Below are 15,698 nucleotides of genomic sequence, written 5' to 3' on the forward strand. Positions count from 1 at the left end.
TATCCTCTAACGCAAGAACGTGTGCTTCAGTTCATGGGATCTAATGCAATAACCCATTCAAATATATTTAGAGCGCTATTTATGAATAAAGTTAAAAATGACAAGATGAATGCTCATTTAAGTCTCCCTAACATTAAGTGCCTTGAAAAACATTGTAGGTTTTAAAGTATAATTTAAAGTGAGATTGCATAAACAGCGCTAATTACATGCTACTTACATTGTTTCAATATGTAATGCATATGTTTAACCTCTCCAGGAGAGGATTGGTCTTGGCACAGCACAGGGGGGATTTAAGGGTATGCTAAACTGATAACTGTCGAATGAGCCCTGACATAGGATATTGGTCTCCTACTGTTACCTAAATGCCAGGTGAAACCAAAGGATTTATTGAAGGGAGGGTGGAAAGGACACACACACACACACACAAAGACAACACAATGAGGTGAAACTGAGAAGTTTATTTTCAAAGGGGGAAACATTTATCCTTTGACACCATTCCATTCCAGTGACTTTATTTCTAATATACCATGAGATTAATGATGTGGCTACTGTCACTGTGTCTGATGAACACTGGCAGAGCTCTGGAGCAGTTGCTCCCTCTACAATTATTGGACTTATTTGTAAAGTGGCATATATAAGACAAACTTGCTCCCTGTGCCAGCCAATTGGAAAAAATCTTATTCAGAAGTACAGAATTTTGGTTTTCTTCTACTGCACTCTATATATAATACACAGTTGATTTAATATTTTCTGGTTTATTTATTTATTTTTTTTAAGTTAACAGTTGTTTGACAGTGTTTTCATGTCATATAATAATCTCAGTATGACTCCTATGAAAAATCCAATCATAAATAAAGTAGTAAATTTTCACTAGGACAGAGATTCCCAACATGCCAGAGGGGAGTCAATATTTAAGCCTTTGCTAAGGGATGGCATAATTGAGCATTGCCCTGAGTGGCTGATACCACACATTAAGAATAACTGTTGAGTCACCTGAAAACTAATTCTCATTCAGCCCCACTTTAGGTTTTATCTTTACTCGGTGTCTTCAGTGATCCATGGACACTGGCTGCTGTTGCAGGAGGACGTTACTTGAGCTGTGGCTAAATTGGTACTAACACAAATCATAACCTCATTCTCAATTGTCTCTCTGCATATACAGAAACATCTAAAGCTGCATACATTGCCTGTATTTAAGATGTCCTGATGTACTAGAACTAAAACGTATTTTCTCCACGCAAGCTTGCTTCCATGTAGATAAAGAAGGAAGTGGAATAGGGATGCAGAAGAGTCCAAACACCACAAGAAGTAACTGTGGGGCTCCTACAGACAATTTCTATTTTAGAGGTCTGCAGGGTATTGTAAGAGAGGCTACTAGCAAGCAAAAATCATCAGGCTCAGCACATTTCCATAGTCAGCTTGGTCAGGCTTAGGAGGCTGAGTACTGATACCTACTGCACAGACAACTTGGGTGGACTGTTTGGTAGTCCAGGCATAGGCAGGCCTCGTGTCACTCCTCCTTTTGAGTTTGTAGGTATTACAGAAACCTACAAACTCAACATTACATGAAGTAATGCCTAAAGTATGCCTAAATGTCTCAAGTAGATTGAGAACTACCTTTGGATTCAAAGACCGCGGTGTCATATGCCACAGGAAGCTTTTCTCTCTCTGAAACCATGCTCTGATTTTCACTTATTCTTCCAGTTTCTGATAACTAGTTGCTGCAAGTGGCTCACAGTAGAAAGGAAGACTTTAGTATTAATCAAGAGTGATAGACAAGTGCCCAAAGTCTAACTGGAAATGGCTTTCTTTCATAGGACCTGCTGAGTCCACCAGTGCTGATGGATTCACAGGCAGCAGTGCTAAATCAGTGCCTTTTATGATCTACAACTACATGAAAGGCTGTGACTACTCCTTCCTAATGAGAGACTTCTGTAATGCTTTCTGCTTAGGGCTATTCTTGAGGAATAAGGAATCCAAGACAGATGTGGCAGTGACCATCATATTAATCTCGAAGACCAAATCCCTCAAAGCAAAGGAAATATGAACAATTAAAACAATAAATACACTGAATCATATGGATTTCCAGTGCCCTCAGTACTAACAACAGCTCCACACACACTTTGCAATTTTAGTCCATGAATAAGTAAATCCTCTTCAGTCTTTTTAACAAGATTAAAATGCTACTACTATTAAAACCACCCTTGTTTGCTGGTTCACATGTCTATTTAAATACCTGCCTATTCCTCAGCTTCACCTCTTGAGGTGTCAGACTTGTCCTCCTGACAATACGGCTGAATGGCAGCCAGCGGGCTGAACAGCACACCTGGAAAACTGTGGGGAAGGACTGAGCTGCATGGAAGCAAATTTTACAAGTGAACCTGATATAATGCATTAAAGTGCATCTGGATTACTGAACATTTTACAGCAAGATAACACTTTGGTGATGCTAAGATAAATGTACACTCTTGTGTAATCCATGCCACTGAGCATCACATCCTGGAAGGCAAATCTCTGTACATAGTTTATTCGAAAGACATCACTATAAACATCCTTTTTTCTGTTAACTGGTCATACAAAGGAATTTCGGAGATTAAGTCTGCAACACTTGTCTGTCTTTGTGAGGTTCCTTTTTTTTTTTTTTGTTTTTAATCTTTCGAAAAATATCCACAGCAGTTGTAGCTCATCAAAAATAAATAGTTCCATAAAGAAGGGGGGGAAGTTTCAGCTAATCAAACTGATAGTTGTTCATGAGCTTAGAACTAAAGAAAGAAAGAAAGTGTATTACTTCAGATTTAGAAGATCAAATTTAGTTCAAAACATGGTGCACTGCTAGCAAAGAGGAGACTATACAGAAATTCTCTGACGGGGATCCACATTTAAGGGGAGGGCATGTTCTGTGCACAAAGGCTCCTTTAGGGCGGTGACAGACAGGGCCAGGAAGCTCCCCGGAGGCACTAACAAATAACTTGCACCCTACGTTCAGCCTAATCATGGCCCTTCTGGCCATGTCCTCCTGTATGCCTGCGGGTAAAACAGAGGGGGTGGCCCTTATGCCACCATGTCACCCGTCTCTCCCAGCCTTCTGCCAGCTCTGAAGTGGCAGGAGTTCACAGGAACCCAGAAATCACTCGGGGCGCTACGCTTTTACCTTCATAAAGTAGGGAATGACTGTGAACTTGACTCTGTGCCGTGGATCAGCCGTGCTCAGTGCTGAAAAGCTGAGGAATGGTTTCAAAGCAGGCTTTGAAGCCTACTCAGTAGGAATGGCTGGAATGTGCGTCTGCGTTACCAGCGGGCTGCTCTGGTACTGCGAGGAAAAACACAAAGCTGAGTCACAGCAGACGACAATGCTGCTGACAAAATGTTTTAAACTGCAAGCTAAAACAACAATGGGATTATTTATGGACTGCAACTCTTATTTTAATGTCAATAAATGTACTGGATAAATTCCCCTTCATTAGCTGGAAACCTCAGAAGGAAACAGAAATATTCTGGTAAACCACAAACTTGTTCTTAGCAAATACATGGCTACATTTCCACTTCAGAGGCATATCCAGACTGTTTCTTCACTGGGACAATAAATCTCGGGGAGTGAAAAACAGAGTCTATAAATGCAAGAGCTACAAAGTAAGGGTGTGACACACACACGGCCCTCAAGGCTCCAGAGGATGACAGCGGAAAGCAATGAGAGCAGCTTTTTTTTATCCTTTACTCTCTTTTTTTTTTTTAGTTTTACTGAATGGAAAACATGTCTTCTGAGCTCTACCATTCAGCTCTTAAACCAAATGGCTGGAACAAGCTCTCTGCACTCCAGGAGGTGTTTGCTGTCTTATCAACTGGGCTGCAGGCATCCCAGAGAGAGCAAGTCGTTTTGATGGCTTTGTGCAGGGGGTGGGAGGGGGACGGAGCAGCTCAGCCACGTCCTGCTGCACCTCCCTGACTTCTGAGATGCAGAAGGTGCAAGCCTTTCTTCTGCATAGCTGGCTCCAAAGATATTATGCATCAGTGATGCAATGGTGAATGCAGGACAGTCTAGTCCTTCACCTTCCTACCTTGCCACTGCTGGATGCTTTGTAGAGAAAGAGGGAGAGGACTTGGGTTTGCCACTGGGGCTCTCCCATCTTGGGAGAAACCCCAGCAGAAAGCTGTGGTCAGCTTCTGCTTCCTTGGGGCTGATTTGGAAAGAGATGAACAAGACAAAACATCTTGCCAAGTAACAGTGATGGCTCCCAGCCTTTCTTGAAGGAATTGGCTCATCTCAGGCTGGGGAGCCTGGAAATCAGAGCCAGTGATTGCTTTCTCCCTCTGCTCCTCAGCACTAATTCTTCTTTGCTTTCCCCCTTTCTAAATCTGTGGTTCCGTATCTTAACCTGCACCTAATGGCTTGCAAGCCATTTCCAGAATTGAAAATGTGGTACACTCTTATCTGTGCAGCATTTTGCTTATTTATAGCATCACACTAATGACACTTTAGATTTTCTTCAGAGTTTTTTTCTTATCGTAAGGATGAGACACAAACAATTGTGCCTGTGTCTAAGTACATTCTCTGCCCCTTGATTCAATTTATTTCAGATGCTGTGTCCTTGGGAAGGGGGACTGACGACCAATAAATCAGGTGTTTCCTCCTGCAGTGTAAGTCACCTACTGTGATCAATAAGAAGCAGAAGAAAGAAGTTCTCTTGTTTGCATGAGGTAATACAGACAAATAGCCACATGTATGAGCTAAGAGCATATTTCAAGCCCTATTCTTGGCAAACTGGTGAAGTTGCTCAAGAATAGCTCGTTGTGTTTGAGCAAGAATAGAAAACTGTTTGCTGAGAAGGGATACAGGGGTGAAAATACTGCTCACACCCGAAAGTAAAATGGGGAAGTCAGTCCTCGTTGGCTTTCTGCTGAGCCTCTGGGTCAAAGTCTCTAGTGCAGTACTCCCATGTCAGAGAGCCCAGATTTCTCACAACCCAGCAGCAAGGAACCTGATGCCCAGCTGAGCAGGGACCAGAAAAGATACCTGGGGACAGCGCTGGAGCTTTGCTGGCCCTGCCCGTTAGTGCTGGCTTGTATGGGATGTGCTCTCCCCCCTGCACAACCTTCCCTGCTTCCCACCTCGAGCGAGGACATTGCGGTGTCCCCGACCATCCTGAGGCAATGCGAAACCCGTCACGGCATGCGTTTATTTTTCACTGGACGAAATTATTCTAAGTCTCTGTAGATAGGCAGATATCAAGGAAGCCTGCACAAAATGCAAAGAGCTACAAATATAGTCATGTGTAAACGTTTACACAAAACGTTGCTTCAGTAATAATTAAAAAAAAATCTTAGGCCTCAGTATACAAGAGCTGAACCTGTCAGCTGTGAACAAGTCAACGGGGACCACGCTTCCTTTCCCCTCCTTTCTTCCCACAAAACCTCAGCCAGACTTGGCTGAAACCTGCTTTGTCACTCAGTTTTGCCAAATATTTGCCTACAGATGGGCCAGACTTGCTTCTGGGTGCTTACCTGGAGCACAGCTTTTGTGACCATAACATGAGGACTCAACACAAGTAAATGGCATAACACTAGCTTTATACGAAAAGAAGCAAAGTCTACAAATTACAGACACTTTTGATTAACAGGGTAAATCCCAACTCTTGGAAGGGGAGCAGTGAGAACTGCAACAGTACAAGTGGGAACAGTAGGAAGTGAGGGGAGAATCATTCATCAAAGGATGGAAAAAAGCCTCTACTTTTTTTTTAATCTTCATGACCTATTTTTTAAGGTTCACCAAGCTCGTGCAAGTTCACAGGTTCCAGTGATGTAGGTCAAAGAACAGGTACGCTTTTATAACTGCAGAGAAGCTCACCGCAAGTACTGCAGGATGACTAGTCCTCCTAAGGCTACCCACAGCCACAAACAGCTCCCTAATACGTGGCACAAACACGCAGACACACAGCCACAGCCTTTGATTTAGAAGTTTATGTAAAGCTCATACTGAGTCAGGCTCCCAAACATGCAGTATTTGAATACCTTCCAGAATGAGCTGCTTTGCCCCTCGTTCTGCTTTTGTAGAGATCTCTAGCAGCACCTCCATGCTTTTATTCACTCTCAGTCAGGAGTGGATATTATTTTGCCTAGAGCACCTCACTTTAGCCTAAAAAAAAATCCAAACCAAACCAGAATCAGGTTCCTTCTAGTAACTGCTTCACCTGAGAATATAGCCATCACCTTCCTAAAGGGAAGCAGCGTTAGCTCGAGCTTGTCTGTGCTTCTGCTGGAAGACCAGGGCTCCAGTGGATAATCCGAAAGATTACTCCACAGTGGATTAACCCTGACAACACTTACCAAAAATGTCACACCACAAATATGAGCCAGGAATATGTTCCTGGGAAAGCCGCCTGGACCGGTGTAAAATTAGAGAGAATTGGGACACATTACGTAGCATACAATGCAAACACTTCATAGTCTGTGAAAATATGTCGCTATAGCTGCCTTTACATTAAATTAAACCAAATAAAGAACTTAAGAAAACTAAATGCAGTCATCGTCCCTCCTCCCCCCAGCCTCTGATGGCATTATACCTGCAGCCCCGTGGGACCCCGGTGGGACAGGACTCTCATGCTGTCCCCGTGTACCTCTCCCAATGCCTCACTTAGAGCATTAGTGTGTTGCTGTGTGTTGGGGATGAAAATGAAGGGATGGGACATTTGCACCTCCCATCCTCTCTTCAGCACACATTCCCTTCTTTTCCCCTTTCTGCACTGCATCACTTCTCAGCCCTGCCTTCCAGCAGCTCGTATTATTTGGGGTAGGGATCTTACTAACTACTTACACTGCACCTAACAAAATAGGGCCATGAGTGCGGATGGGGTTTCCGGAAAATTTCATAAGATGATTTTTATGCTAAATAAATACCTACAGAAAAGATACTGGTAAAACCTGTCCTTTTCTAAGATTCAGTAACAAATCAACTATTTGGTGCATAATAGGCAATTCATTTTCCTGTGCATTTACTCTGCTCTATTTAAAACATAAAGCACTTAAGGATATTTGGAGTATGCAAGAGACTATTACAAAATCAATTTCTATTCTGCTTTATAACTCAGCCACTTAGAGCCTTAATTTCCTACAATTCACCTTCTTACATTCCGACCCATTAAAAGTGGGACCAGCTTCCTCCCGAACTCAACCATGTGCTCCGTAGAGCGAAACTATCGGGGCCATCACCTCCACTTGCACGTTGCCTACATCTGTGCACTTACAGCATCAGTTCAGGTTGTCTGCACTTGTTTGGGAACCGGCTGCCTCTCTTGCCAAGGCTCGAAGGAGGGAGCTTTGGTTTCACCGAGGGATCTTCCGTTACGCTTTACAAATAAACAAACACCGGGGTACCTGGCAGGAAGGCACAGCCCTTCGGTGAGCGGGGCTCAGTCTCAGCAGAGGGCAAACGAGGCAGCATCGTTTTCACTCCAGCACAAAGTGTCTATTCTTGACTACTTGACCAAAGGAAGCAAAAGCAGAGGGACGACCAGCAAAGCACATCTGCAGGGCTGTATTTCACAGGAAGCAGCGCAGCTCCTCTCCAGATAAGTTTCACCAAAGAACAAAGGCGGATTTTGTTCGGTGCTTCAAGAATGATGCATTGAACCTGGACCTTGCTTTTCAGTCCCTGAAAACAAGGCCTACGGAGTGAAACCTAACTTCTCCCTCTCCCTTCTGCGAATTAGCTGCATGATTTTTAAATTAGCCCTCTGCTTCCCGTATGAAAAAATCTGAAAATACACACACTAATCTCCAACCAAGTTTCTATGTTTTACTTATTGATTTTGCAGACTACACATAAGTTAGTGCACCTGAAATAAATGTCAGAGAAACAACAGCTAGGCCAGTTATGCAAAGCTTAGCCTCCAAGGCTCAGCTGCTTTCAACTTTAAGAAACAAAACATTTATGACTGAGAATAAGACACACGGGGTAATAATAAATTAGCAGGCAGTATCATCACTGATTGTAAAAATATTTTGAGCTTACATCTTCCACATACATCATAACCTCAGAGGCATACTTCCCACTACAATTGGTTTTCCAGTAGCTCAATGATGTGTGTTTTTGAATGATAAAAGCAGCATTGGGTGTAGTGGGAGCAAAAGCCATGATCATATTAACAGCAAACAGCAGAGCACCCATTACCTCTTGTCCTGGTGTTTTTTGTTTGATTGTTTGTTTGTTTTTGTTTGTTTGTTTTAGCTTGAGCAGCATATTCCAGTAAATGCAGAAGACACACTGTCAAGTACTTCTTTATAGTTTAATCTTTTTTTTTCCCCTTTTTAATCTCCATTGCTTGCAATGTCCTTGCCCTCTTTACAAGCTGCAGCCTAATATTCCCTTCTGTCAGTTTTGTACCTTTTCTCTCAGCAAAGAATGACTGGGGATGAAAAACAAAAAAACCACCACCACCACCAACAAAAACCCTCAAAACTTCTGGCCCTCTCTAAGGTAAGAATAAAAGATAAAGCTTAAAATATGGAGTTTTGTATCAAAATGTAAAGGAACTGATAAGTTTGAAGGAAGATCATCTGTACTACTCCTCACCATTGCTCATTTTCACTATGCTCAGCTCTGCAAAAAACAGTGGAGCATTTTACAGCAAACAATAGCTTACAGTAAGTGCAGCCTGGGAGATCTCTGCTCTTTGTACTTGTCACATCTCCAACGATTCTTCCAGCATTTTGGGAGCAGAGGCTGTGAGATGTGATGAGTACAAGGCAGCAGAGGGCTGGGGGAGCTCCCTGGACCTGGGCATTATCACTACAGCAGCCTGGTGATGCCCATTTGATAATCTCCCCTCGGTGGCTGCCTGCCTGGACCACGGACTGGAGGGTGAATGCTGCTTGTTTTGCTTGAGGCAGATGTGATCACCTGCGGGGCCGTCTTCGGGAAGGAGAAAACATCCAGAGCCCCCAGATTTGTAGATTGGAAGATGCTATTTCATTTGTTTTTCTCTAATTCCACTGTAGAAACTGTCTCTTGGTGGTTACTGATGGAAATTTTCCTCTGGTTTCAAGACCTATAAGAAAGATCTTCTTTCTGGTAACTTAAAATCGAATTTCTGCAGGCTGCTAGTTAACCATTTTGCACTTGGCATGTGCTGTACATCATACAGGAGCTCTCCTTATGCTTTAGTCAGCATATTGCTTCAGCATCGCAGTCAGCGTTGCACGTTTCTGTACATAACCTGCCATTTGCATTAGCTGCGGGACTGAATTTGATTTAATCTCTTTCTCCCCTCATGTATTGCGACTCTAAAAGAAACAGCAACACAAGGAAAAAGATCTCACCTCCCGAGCTCCCCTCCCAGCCCCCAGACAACACAAGCGCTCCGAGAGCTAACTGGATGGCATCGCAGCCAGCAACTACTCTCCAGCAGTACCGGCGACACTCTAGTACAGTAAGCATTTGGGTCACCAGATGCCGCCGTGGCAGTGAGAAAAGCTTTTGCCTGCATCTTCCCCAGCCTTCCCCATAAACTCCTCTGAACTTCTTCCCTCTCCTACCCTACTGCAGGGCAGCGGATCAGCTCTGCAGCGCACCACCAGCAGCCCCCAGGGCGATTTCTCCAACCCAGCCTCTGATCTACGTGAAGCCAGTCACCGGAGGATCCCAGCCTGGTATGCACAGCCCGGCTACCAACTCCAGCACTGCAAACCAGCCAACCAGCCTGAGCTGGCAACTGAAATGACTCTTTTGACAAAGGAGCAGACCCCTGCTATCCACGGTAAATTAGCACAGGCAGCTCCACACCTACGGGCAGGAGGAAATCCCTGCCTGATACCGGGAAATCCCGAGGCTGGTGTCCACCACCTCATAGGGATTGTTTTGTAAAGCAGTATGTTCCAACCTGGGGGTCATGGCCCACAGTAACTTCATTATTATGTTTCTTGCTGCCTGCTTCTTTCTGCAATGAATCTACCCCACAAACCTGACATTCAGGCACCTACTCCTATGTGTAGAAGCAAGCAATAAAACAGGGCAACAGACATAATGAACAAACATCCAGAAGCTAGCCTGGTTTTCAGATAGCAGCACTGCACAAAGATGGTCTTGGGAAAAAAGATGAATGCATCCTCCCTTGGAGAGGACGGCATGCTCAGTGGAGACAGGCTCTCCACCCAATATTTAGTACCGCAACCCGAGTATGTTTCCCGTGGTATTTCCTGGCAGAGGCCATCCAAGATGTGACCAGTCTGTGGGAAAGTGAGAGCAGGGCGCGATTTGGATTTTAATGGGGCTGGGGGTCTGCACACCTGCCACAGCATCAGCTGAGACACGGCTGCAGCGGGCCACAGGGCCAGCTGATGCTGCTGAAGGCAGAGGCCAAGCGCAATGACAAGACGAGTCCTCTGCAGACATCCTTCTTTAATTACCGTGCTTTCAGCCTCCTGCTCCTTCTCCACCCTTCTTAGCTCCCTGGAACACTGAAGGGGATAAAGAGTGGAACAGCAACTGGCTGTCAATTGACTCTGGAGGGAAGCTGGACAGAGAGGAAGGAAAATCGGCTCTGAGATGGCACTTTTGGTCCCCTCTGACCACCACAGCAGCCTAAGCAAAGCCACCTCCCCCTGCTCCCTCCTCTCCCCTCGGAAATCCCAGCAGGGACAGGGGACAGGGACAGCAGCCCGCAGCCGGGAGGGGACAGAAACGCCTCCTGCCAGCTGCAGCAGATCCAGCTGCAGCAGACGACACGTGCTGCTGGACAGGGACCTGCTGGGAGATGCGCCGGGAGCAGCTGGGGCTGGATCCTGTCTGCTCCCCAAATACCCTCCAACACTGCCCTGAAGTTCACTGCGCTCGGGCCAGCTGGTAACAGAGCAGAATGTAATGTATTGTGTCCAGCAATAAACAAAATATTACGTGCACTTTTGATGCTATAAAACCTTTTAAAAGACTTTTAAACCTTTCACCGTGGGACATAATGAAGCCTGTATTGCTATCTGCAGCGGACCTGGCCTTCGAACACATAATTAAGCAGTCACAAATTGCAAAATTGGTTTGTTTGGTTCCCCCACTATGCAAACACTTAAAAGCTTTCTCATTTGTCAGTTGTTCCGTTGTAATTGACAGGCTATGGGCAACAATTATGCAACTTTGAAGCTTGAAGACCTCATCCATGTCTTATCACGATTTCCGAAACACCAAATATTTTACCCTGTACGTTCTCTATGGGTTCAGCTGCTGCACGCACACAGGTGACAGAGCAGCTACCACTTGAAATGAAAGATTTAAAGCTCACTAAGCATAAAGAATCTCCCTCTCATTATGAGGCAGAGAGAGGATTACGCTTTCTATAGCTGACTGTACCATCTCTAACCACTGGAAGACTTCAGAAGCACCAGCATATGCTGAACGGCTTGCTGCATTCTGTAGCCCTAATAGTATGGACACGGATACGTGTCCCGGAGACCAGAAACACCATATGCTCTAGCAAGCAAGTGCTGGGTCTTCTGCACTGTCTCATGTACTCCTCCTATTCCTCAGACCACCCAGCGCACTGAATATCCAACACATTTACACGTAAGCAAGGAATATGCTATTGTATGTACCTTATACTCATAAGAAATTTTCTTCAGTGCTTATGTGAAGTACAAAAAAATAAATAGATGCAGGAGATTGTGTGTAAATCATTTAAATCAATTCCCTTCAAGACTTCCAGCAGTAGCTTTTTGGCACTACCCATCAGACCAAGAATGTTTCCAGCACAATTGTTATTGCTGAAGCTTCTGTTCTTTATGCAAAAATCCTAGATTACTGGGATGAAAACAGAACTAGATCAAAAATAACTGAGGGAAGAAGACAACTGAAAGGCAGACATTCGTTCACAGGTTTTTCTAACTATCATCTAGCAGCTATTTAACTCATAAGGGCCAATAGGCCAGTTCAAAATATATGGTACGTTTAATGGCAAGTAGAAATCTTTCTATCCAAACTGCAGCTTTTAAATCCCCACTCTGAACAAGGGTCTACATAAAACACCAAACATCTTGGAGGATCACCAGGAAGAACATAAGGAAGATACGATACTCCTATGTGCTTTTGTGGGTGATGGGGAGAACCACAGTCTGCTCTTTTAAGAGTAGAGAGACCGCTCCCAATCTGGATTTGTACCGATTTTCCAGCAGGAATCCCAATGTGCCAAAGAGCAAAGGTCCAGACTGACTAACGTCTGGGAAGAAGAAACATCTCAGCTTTGACTACCCTGTGCCACATTTTGTTTCACCAGCACAGCTCACAGAGTTCAAACAAAGAGGAGAACTACAGGCAGCAAACAGAACTGCTTGAGGAAGCAAGCAGTGGGACGCCATGCCACAGGGTACTCCAGATGCTACCAGTTTCATTTATTTATTTTTTTTTAAAAAGGTCATTGATGCCAGCATTTGGTAGAAATGCTTTCTTGTACTTGCTAGAACTTGCTTTCCAAATTCAGACTCCCCTCAATCCATTTTTTTCTTCCCCTGCACACTGCCCCCCCCCCACATTAAGACACCCACAGGTAGCTTGCATGCTTAGTAGCAAATAAAAAAGCTTTGCTATTAAAAGGATAAAGTCCCAATTCCGCTTCCATCTCTATGGTTACAAGGTCGTGACTCCAAAAGGAGTCAAAATTAGACTTCACTTATACCTGTATAAAAGCATTGGCGTGCGAGAGATGCTTTGGATTTGCACCCAAGTCAAATTTAGCCCCTGAAGTTGACTTTTTGTGGGTTTTAGCGAAGGGATTTGTTAATTTTACACGACTAAACATAGAATTGGAAAACGTTAACTTTCTACCCACTTTTTCCAATATGTAGGTTATTGTAAACATCTATTTGCTCAGTTACTTTAGGCTTTAAATTATCGGCGCTGTGGTTTTGGCAACCATAGCCAGCTTCCTCCAATTAACAACGAACGAGAGGGGATTTCTGTGCATTAAAATACAAATCAATACGGGCAATGTTTTACCAGCTTCTCCTGCTCAGAAATACTGACTATTTATTGCTGGTTTGCACCCAGGCTGATTCTACTGTGGATGCACTGCTGAGTGCAGTGTAATTATGAGACCTCTGCTAAACCCTCTCAGCACACAGTATTAGCACCCTGGAGCTAAAAACTGATGGCAGTGCCCAGACACAGCTCTCAAGGTGCTCTTGGCTGAAGCGCAGCCGAATCCATGTGGCAGCAGCACGAGTGCTCTGCTGCCGTGGCTGCCTTGGTGTCAGCACTTCCGTACAAGCTCTGATTTTCGGGGCATTATATTGACTTGGATAAAGAAATGCACTCGTGAGTGAATGCTGGTGTTTGGAGTTCTGCAGTCTGCCTGTATGCAAACAGCAACACCTCCGTTCACCCCTGGGCACATCGCTACTGCACCACTACCTGTGGTTCTCTGAAGCTACAAACTACACGCCACTTGCTAACCAAAAGGAAGAGGCTTAGCCTTTTACTGGCTTTATTATTTTAAAAATCACTAAATGAAGTGGTTTTACAGATCTAATCAAGGAATGAGAAGGCTGTTAACAGAAACCCCAAATGTCCAGCAAGTAAAAAAGCTTTAGGGCCTTGCCCTGCCCCTGCTCAGTACTCACACATCCCTTTGTGGTCAAACAGGATCTTGGCTGCCTATGTCAGTGCTTACAGGACCTTGAGGCCAGCATGTCTCTGGCTCCAAGACTTCCACCCAGAACAAGAGTCCTGCAATCCCACAAGGACCACGTTAAACACTTATATCCAGCGGCACCTTTGTGAGGGCTGGGGGACGCATTCAGACTTCTCTGTGCTCTGGGCGAAAGCAAAATGCTGCAGAAAAACACGGTCAAGCTGCTCTGCCTGCCTCCTCCCTGCCCACACAGCATCAGAGCCCCAGCTGCAGGCAGCACACACCGCAGGTCATCAGTCTTTGCCCTCCCTGCCAGCCCCAGTTTGTCTTTTTAATGCCCCGTGGCTGTGAGCGAGGTGGGGATGCTGCAGAGGCAATCCCACCCTGCTCTGAAGGCTGACCCCCTGTGCCTGGGTGCTTTACCCCTTCTGCTCACCTGGGGGGTTGGCCACGCTTCAGCACACCTCTCAACGAGGTTGTGAGTGATTTGGATGGTGTGTGATGCACGTCAGCAAGCCGAACTCTCAGTAACTAATGGTTCATAAAGACTTCAGGTATCCAAAATAAGCCTGGCTGTATGAGTGCAATCTGTTCCTGATCAGAAGCAGGTGAGAGGAACAGCACTGCGAGCGCCTGGGGAAGGGTGGCTGGGGTTCTTTAGGGCTGCTGTAGCCCTAGCACCCCTTTCATGCTCTGACAACAAGTCTAAGTGGCCCCAAAAATCAAAGGTCTGCAAAGGACAGCAGCAGTCAGGTATTTCAAAGCCATACTCCTCCAACTTGTATCAAGTATTCCTCGCCCACACGGGAGAAGCAATGTCAGACTAAACAAATCTTGAAAAACGGGGCAGAATTTCATTTAAATAAGGTAATTTTCACAGTGGTTTCAGCCCAAAGTAAGAATTACCAAATCACCAAAAAGCTCCCAAACAGCCACCAAAACTCCACGGTATTTTTCTTTGCTCTTTGACAGTTTAACCAACAAACGCAATGTACAAAAGCATTCAAACTACTTTGTCTGGAAACCAAAAAACAGAACATTGACATTATTTCAGCTGCTACAAAACATTCAAACAGTGACTACAGCAGGAATGGGGTGTGGGAGAAATATTACCCTTGTGCAACTACTGGAGTTAGTGGGAAGAAATACATTTCTTTCAGAATTCTCTTCCCCTTATTTTTTCCAACCATTATTTGAGCTTATTTTTTAATAAAATAATAAAAAATCTGTCTCCTGACCCTTGGAAGATGCCTTATTTTTACTAAGGATCAAAAATGGATTTTCAAAAATGCTTTGATTAAATGAAGAAGAAGGAAAGATGAATAGACAGCTAAATATCCTCTAATAAGCCAAGTTAATAAGGAAAACGGTTCTAATCTCTCTTTGATAATGGCTCCATTGTTTTGACTTCGGAGGCATGAGGGAAACATACATTCAGCGATGCGTTCCCATGACTAAATCACCTGGAAGACCATATTTTGTGTTTGAAAGCTCTTTTACAATGTCTTTCCCAGAGTGGATGCCCGTGCTGCTTTGATGTGGTTAAGCAATTTTGCACAATCATGTAATAGATTAAATTAGAGGTAGTCTTCCTTGAACATTTGTATGCTAGGTCTGGGTGTTAGATGGAGCTCAGCAACATCAATTCCTGTTGAAGAAGCATACCTGAAGGCACCAAGAGCTTTGCAGGAAGGGTTTTAATAACTTCAAGAATCAAAATCAGAACACAACCCTGTGTTTCTGCAGATCAAATATGCTCCACTTTCAGCTACCATATCCTCTTTTTTTTCTATCAGCTATGAGCACCAAGTTGCACCATTTTCTACTATTCCCTAAACACCTTTTGGGAAAACAAACAATTCTTACTACACTTCATACCCCAGTGTAGCATCCTATTAAGGGAATAAAACCTTGAAGTAAAAACGAAAAGTTTGCAAGTTCTTCTGTGCAGCCAAGAAGACACCGCCCATTTGCGTCACTGCCGAAGCACGGAGCCAGCAGCAGGAGAAGCAAACACTAAGGAGTTTCTTTCATCTTTAAAATTTAAACAGTATTTAATGAAGGTATTAATCAGCAAAAGAAAACATTCTGTGG

At 44.3% G+C, this 15,698-nt stretch overlaps 1 long non-coding RNA gene across 1 annotated transcript; it reads left to right on the top strand.

The window, feature by feature from the left end:
• The first annotated feature begins 4,850 nt into the window (after positions 1-4,850).
• LOC308199254 lies at positions 4,851-13,973 on the top strand. The gene is made up of 3 exons (XR_013954553.1): positions 4,851-8,470; positions 9,284-9,422; positions 9,539-13,973. It is a non-coding gene; the product is annotated as an uncharacterized lncRNA (long non-coding RNA).
• The last annotated feature ends 1,725 nt before the right edge of the window (positions 13,974-15,698 follow it).

The sequence above is a fragment of the Anser brachyrhynchus genome (genome assembly GCF_964034855.1).
Source record: "Anser brachyrhynchus genome assembly, chromosome: 8".
Classification (NCBI taxonomy): Eukaryota; Metazoa; Chordata; class Aves; order Anseriformes; family Anatidae; genus Anser; species Anser brachyrhynchus.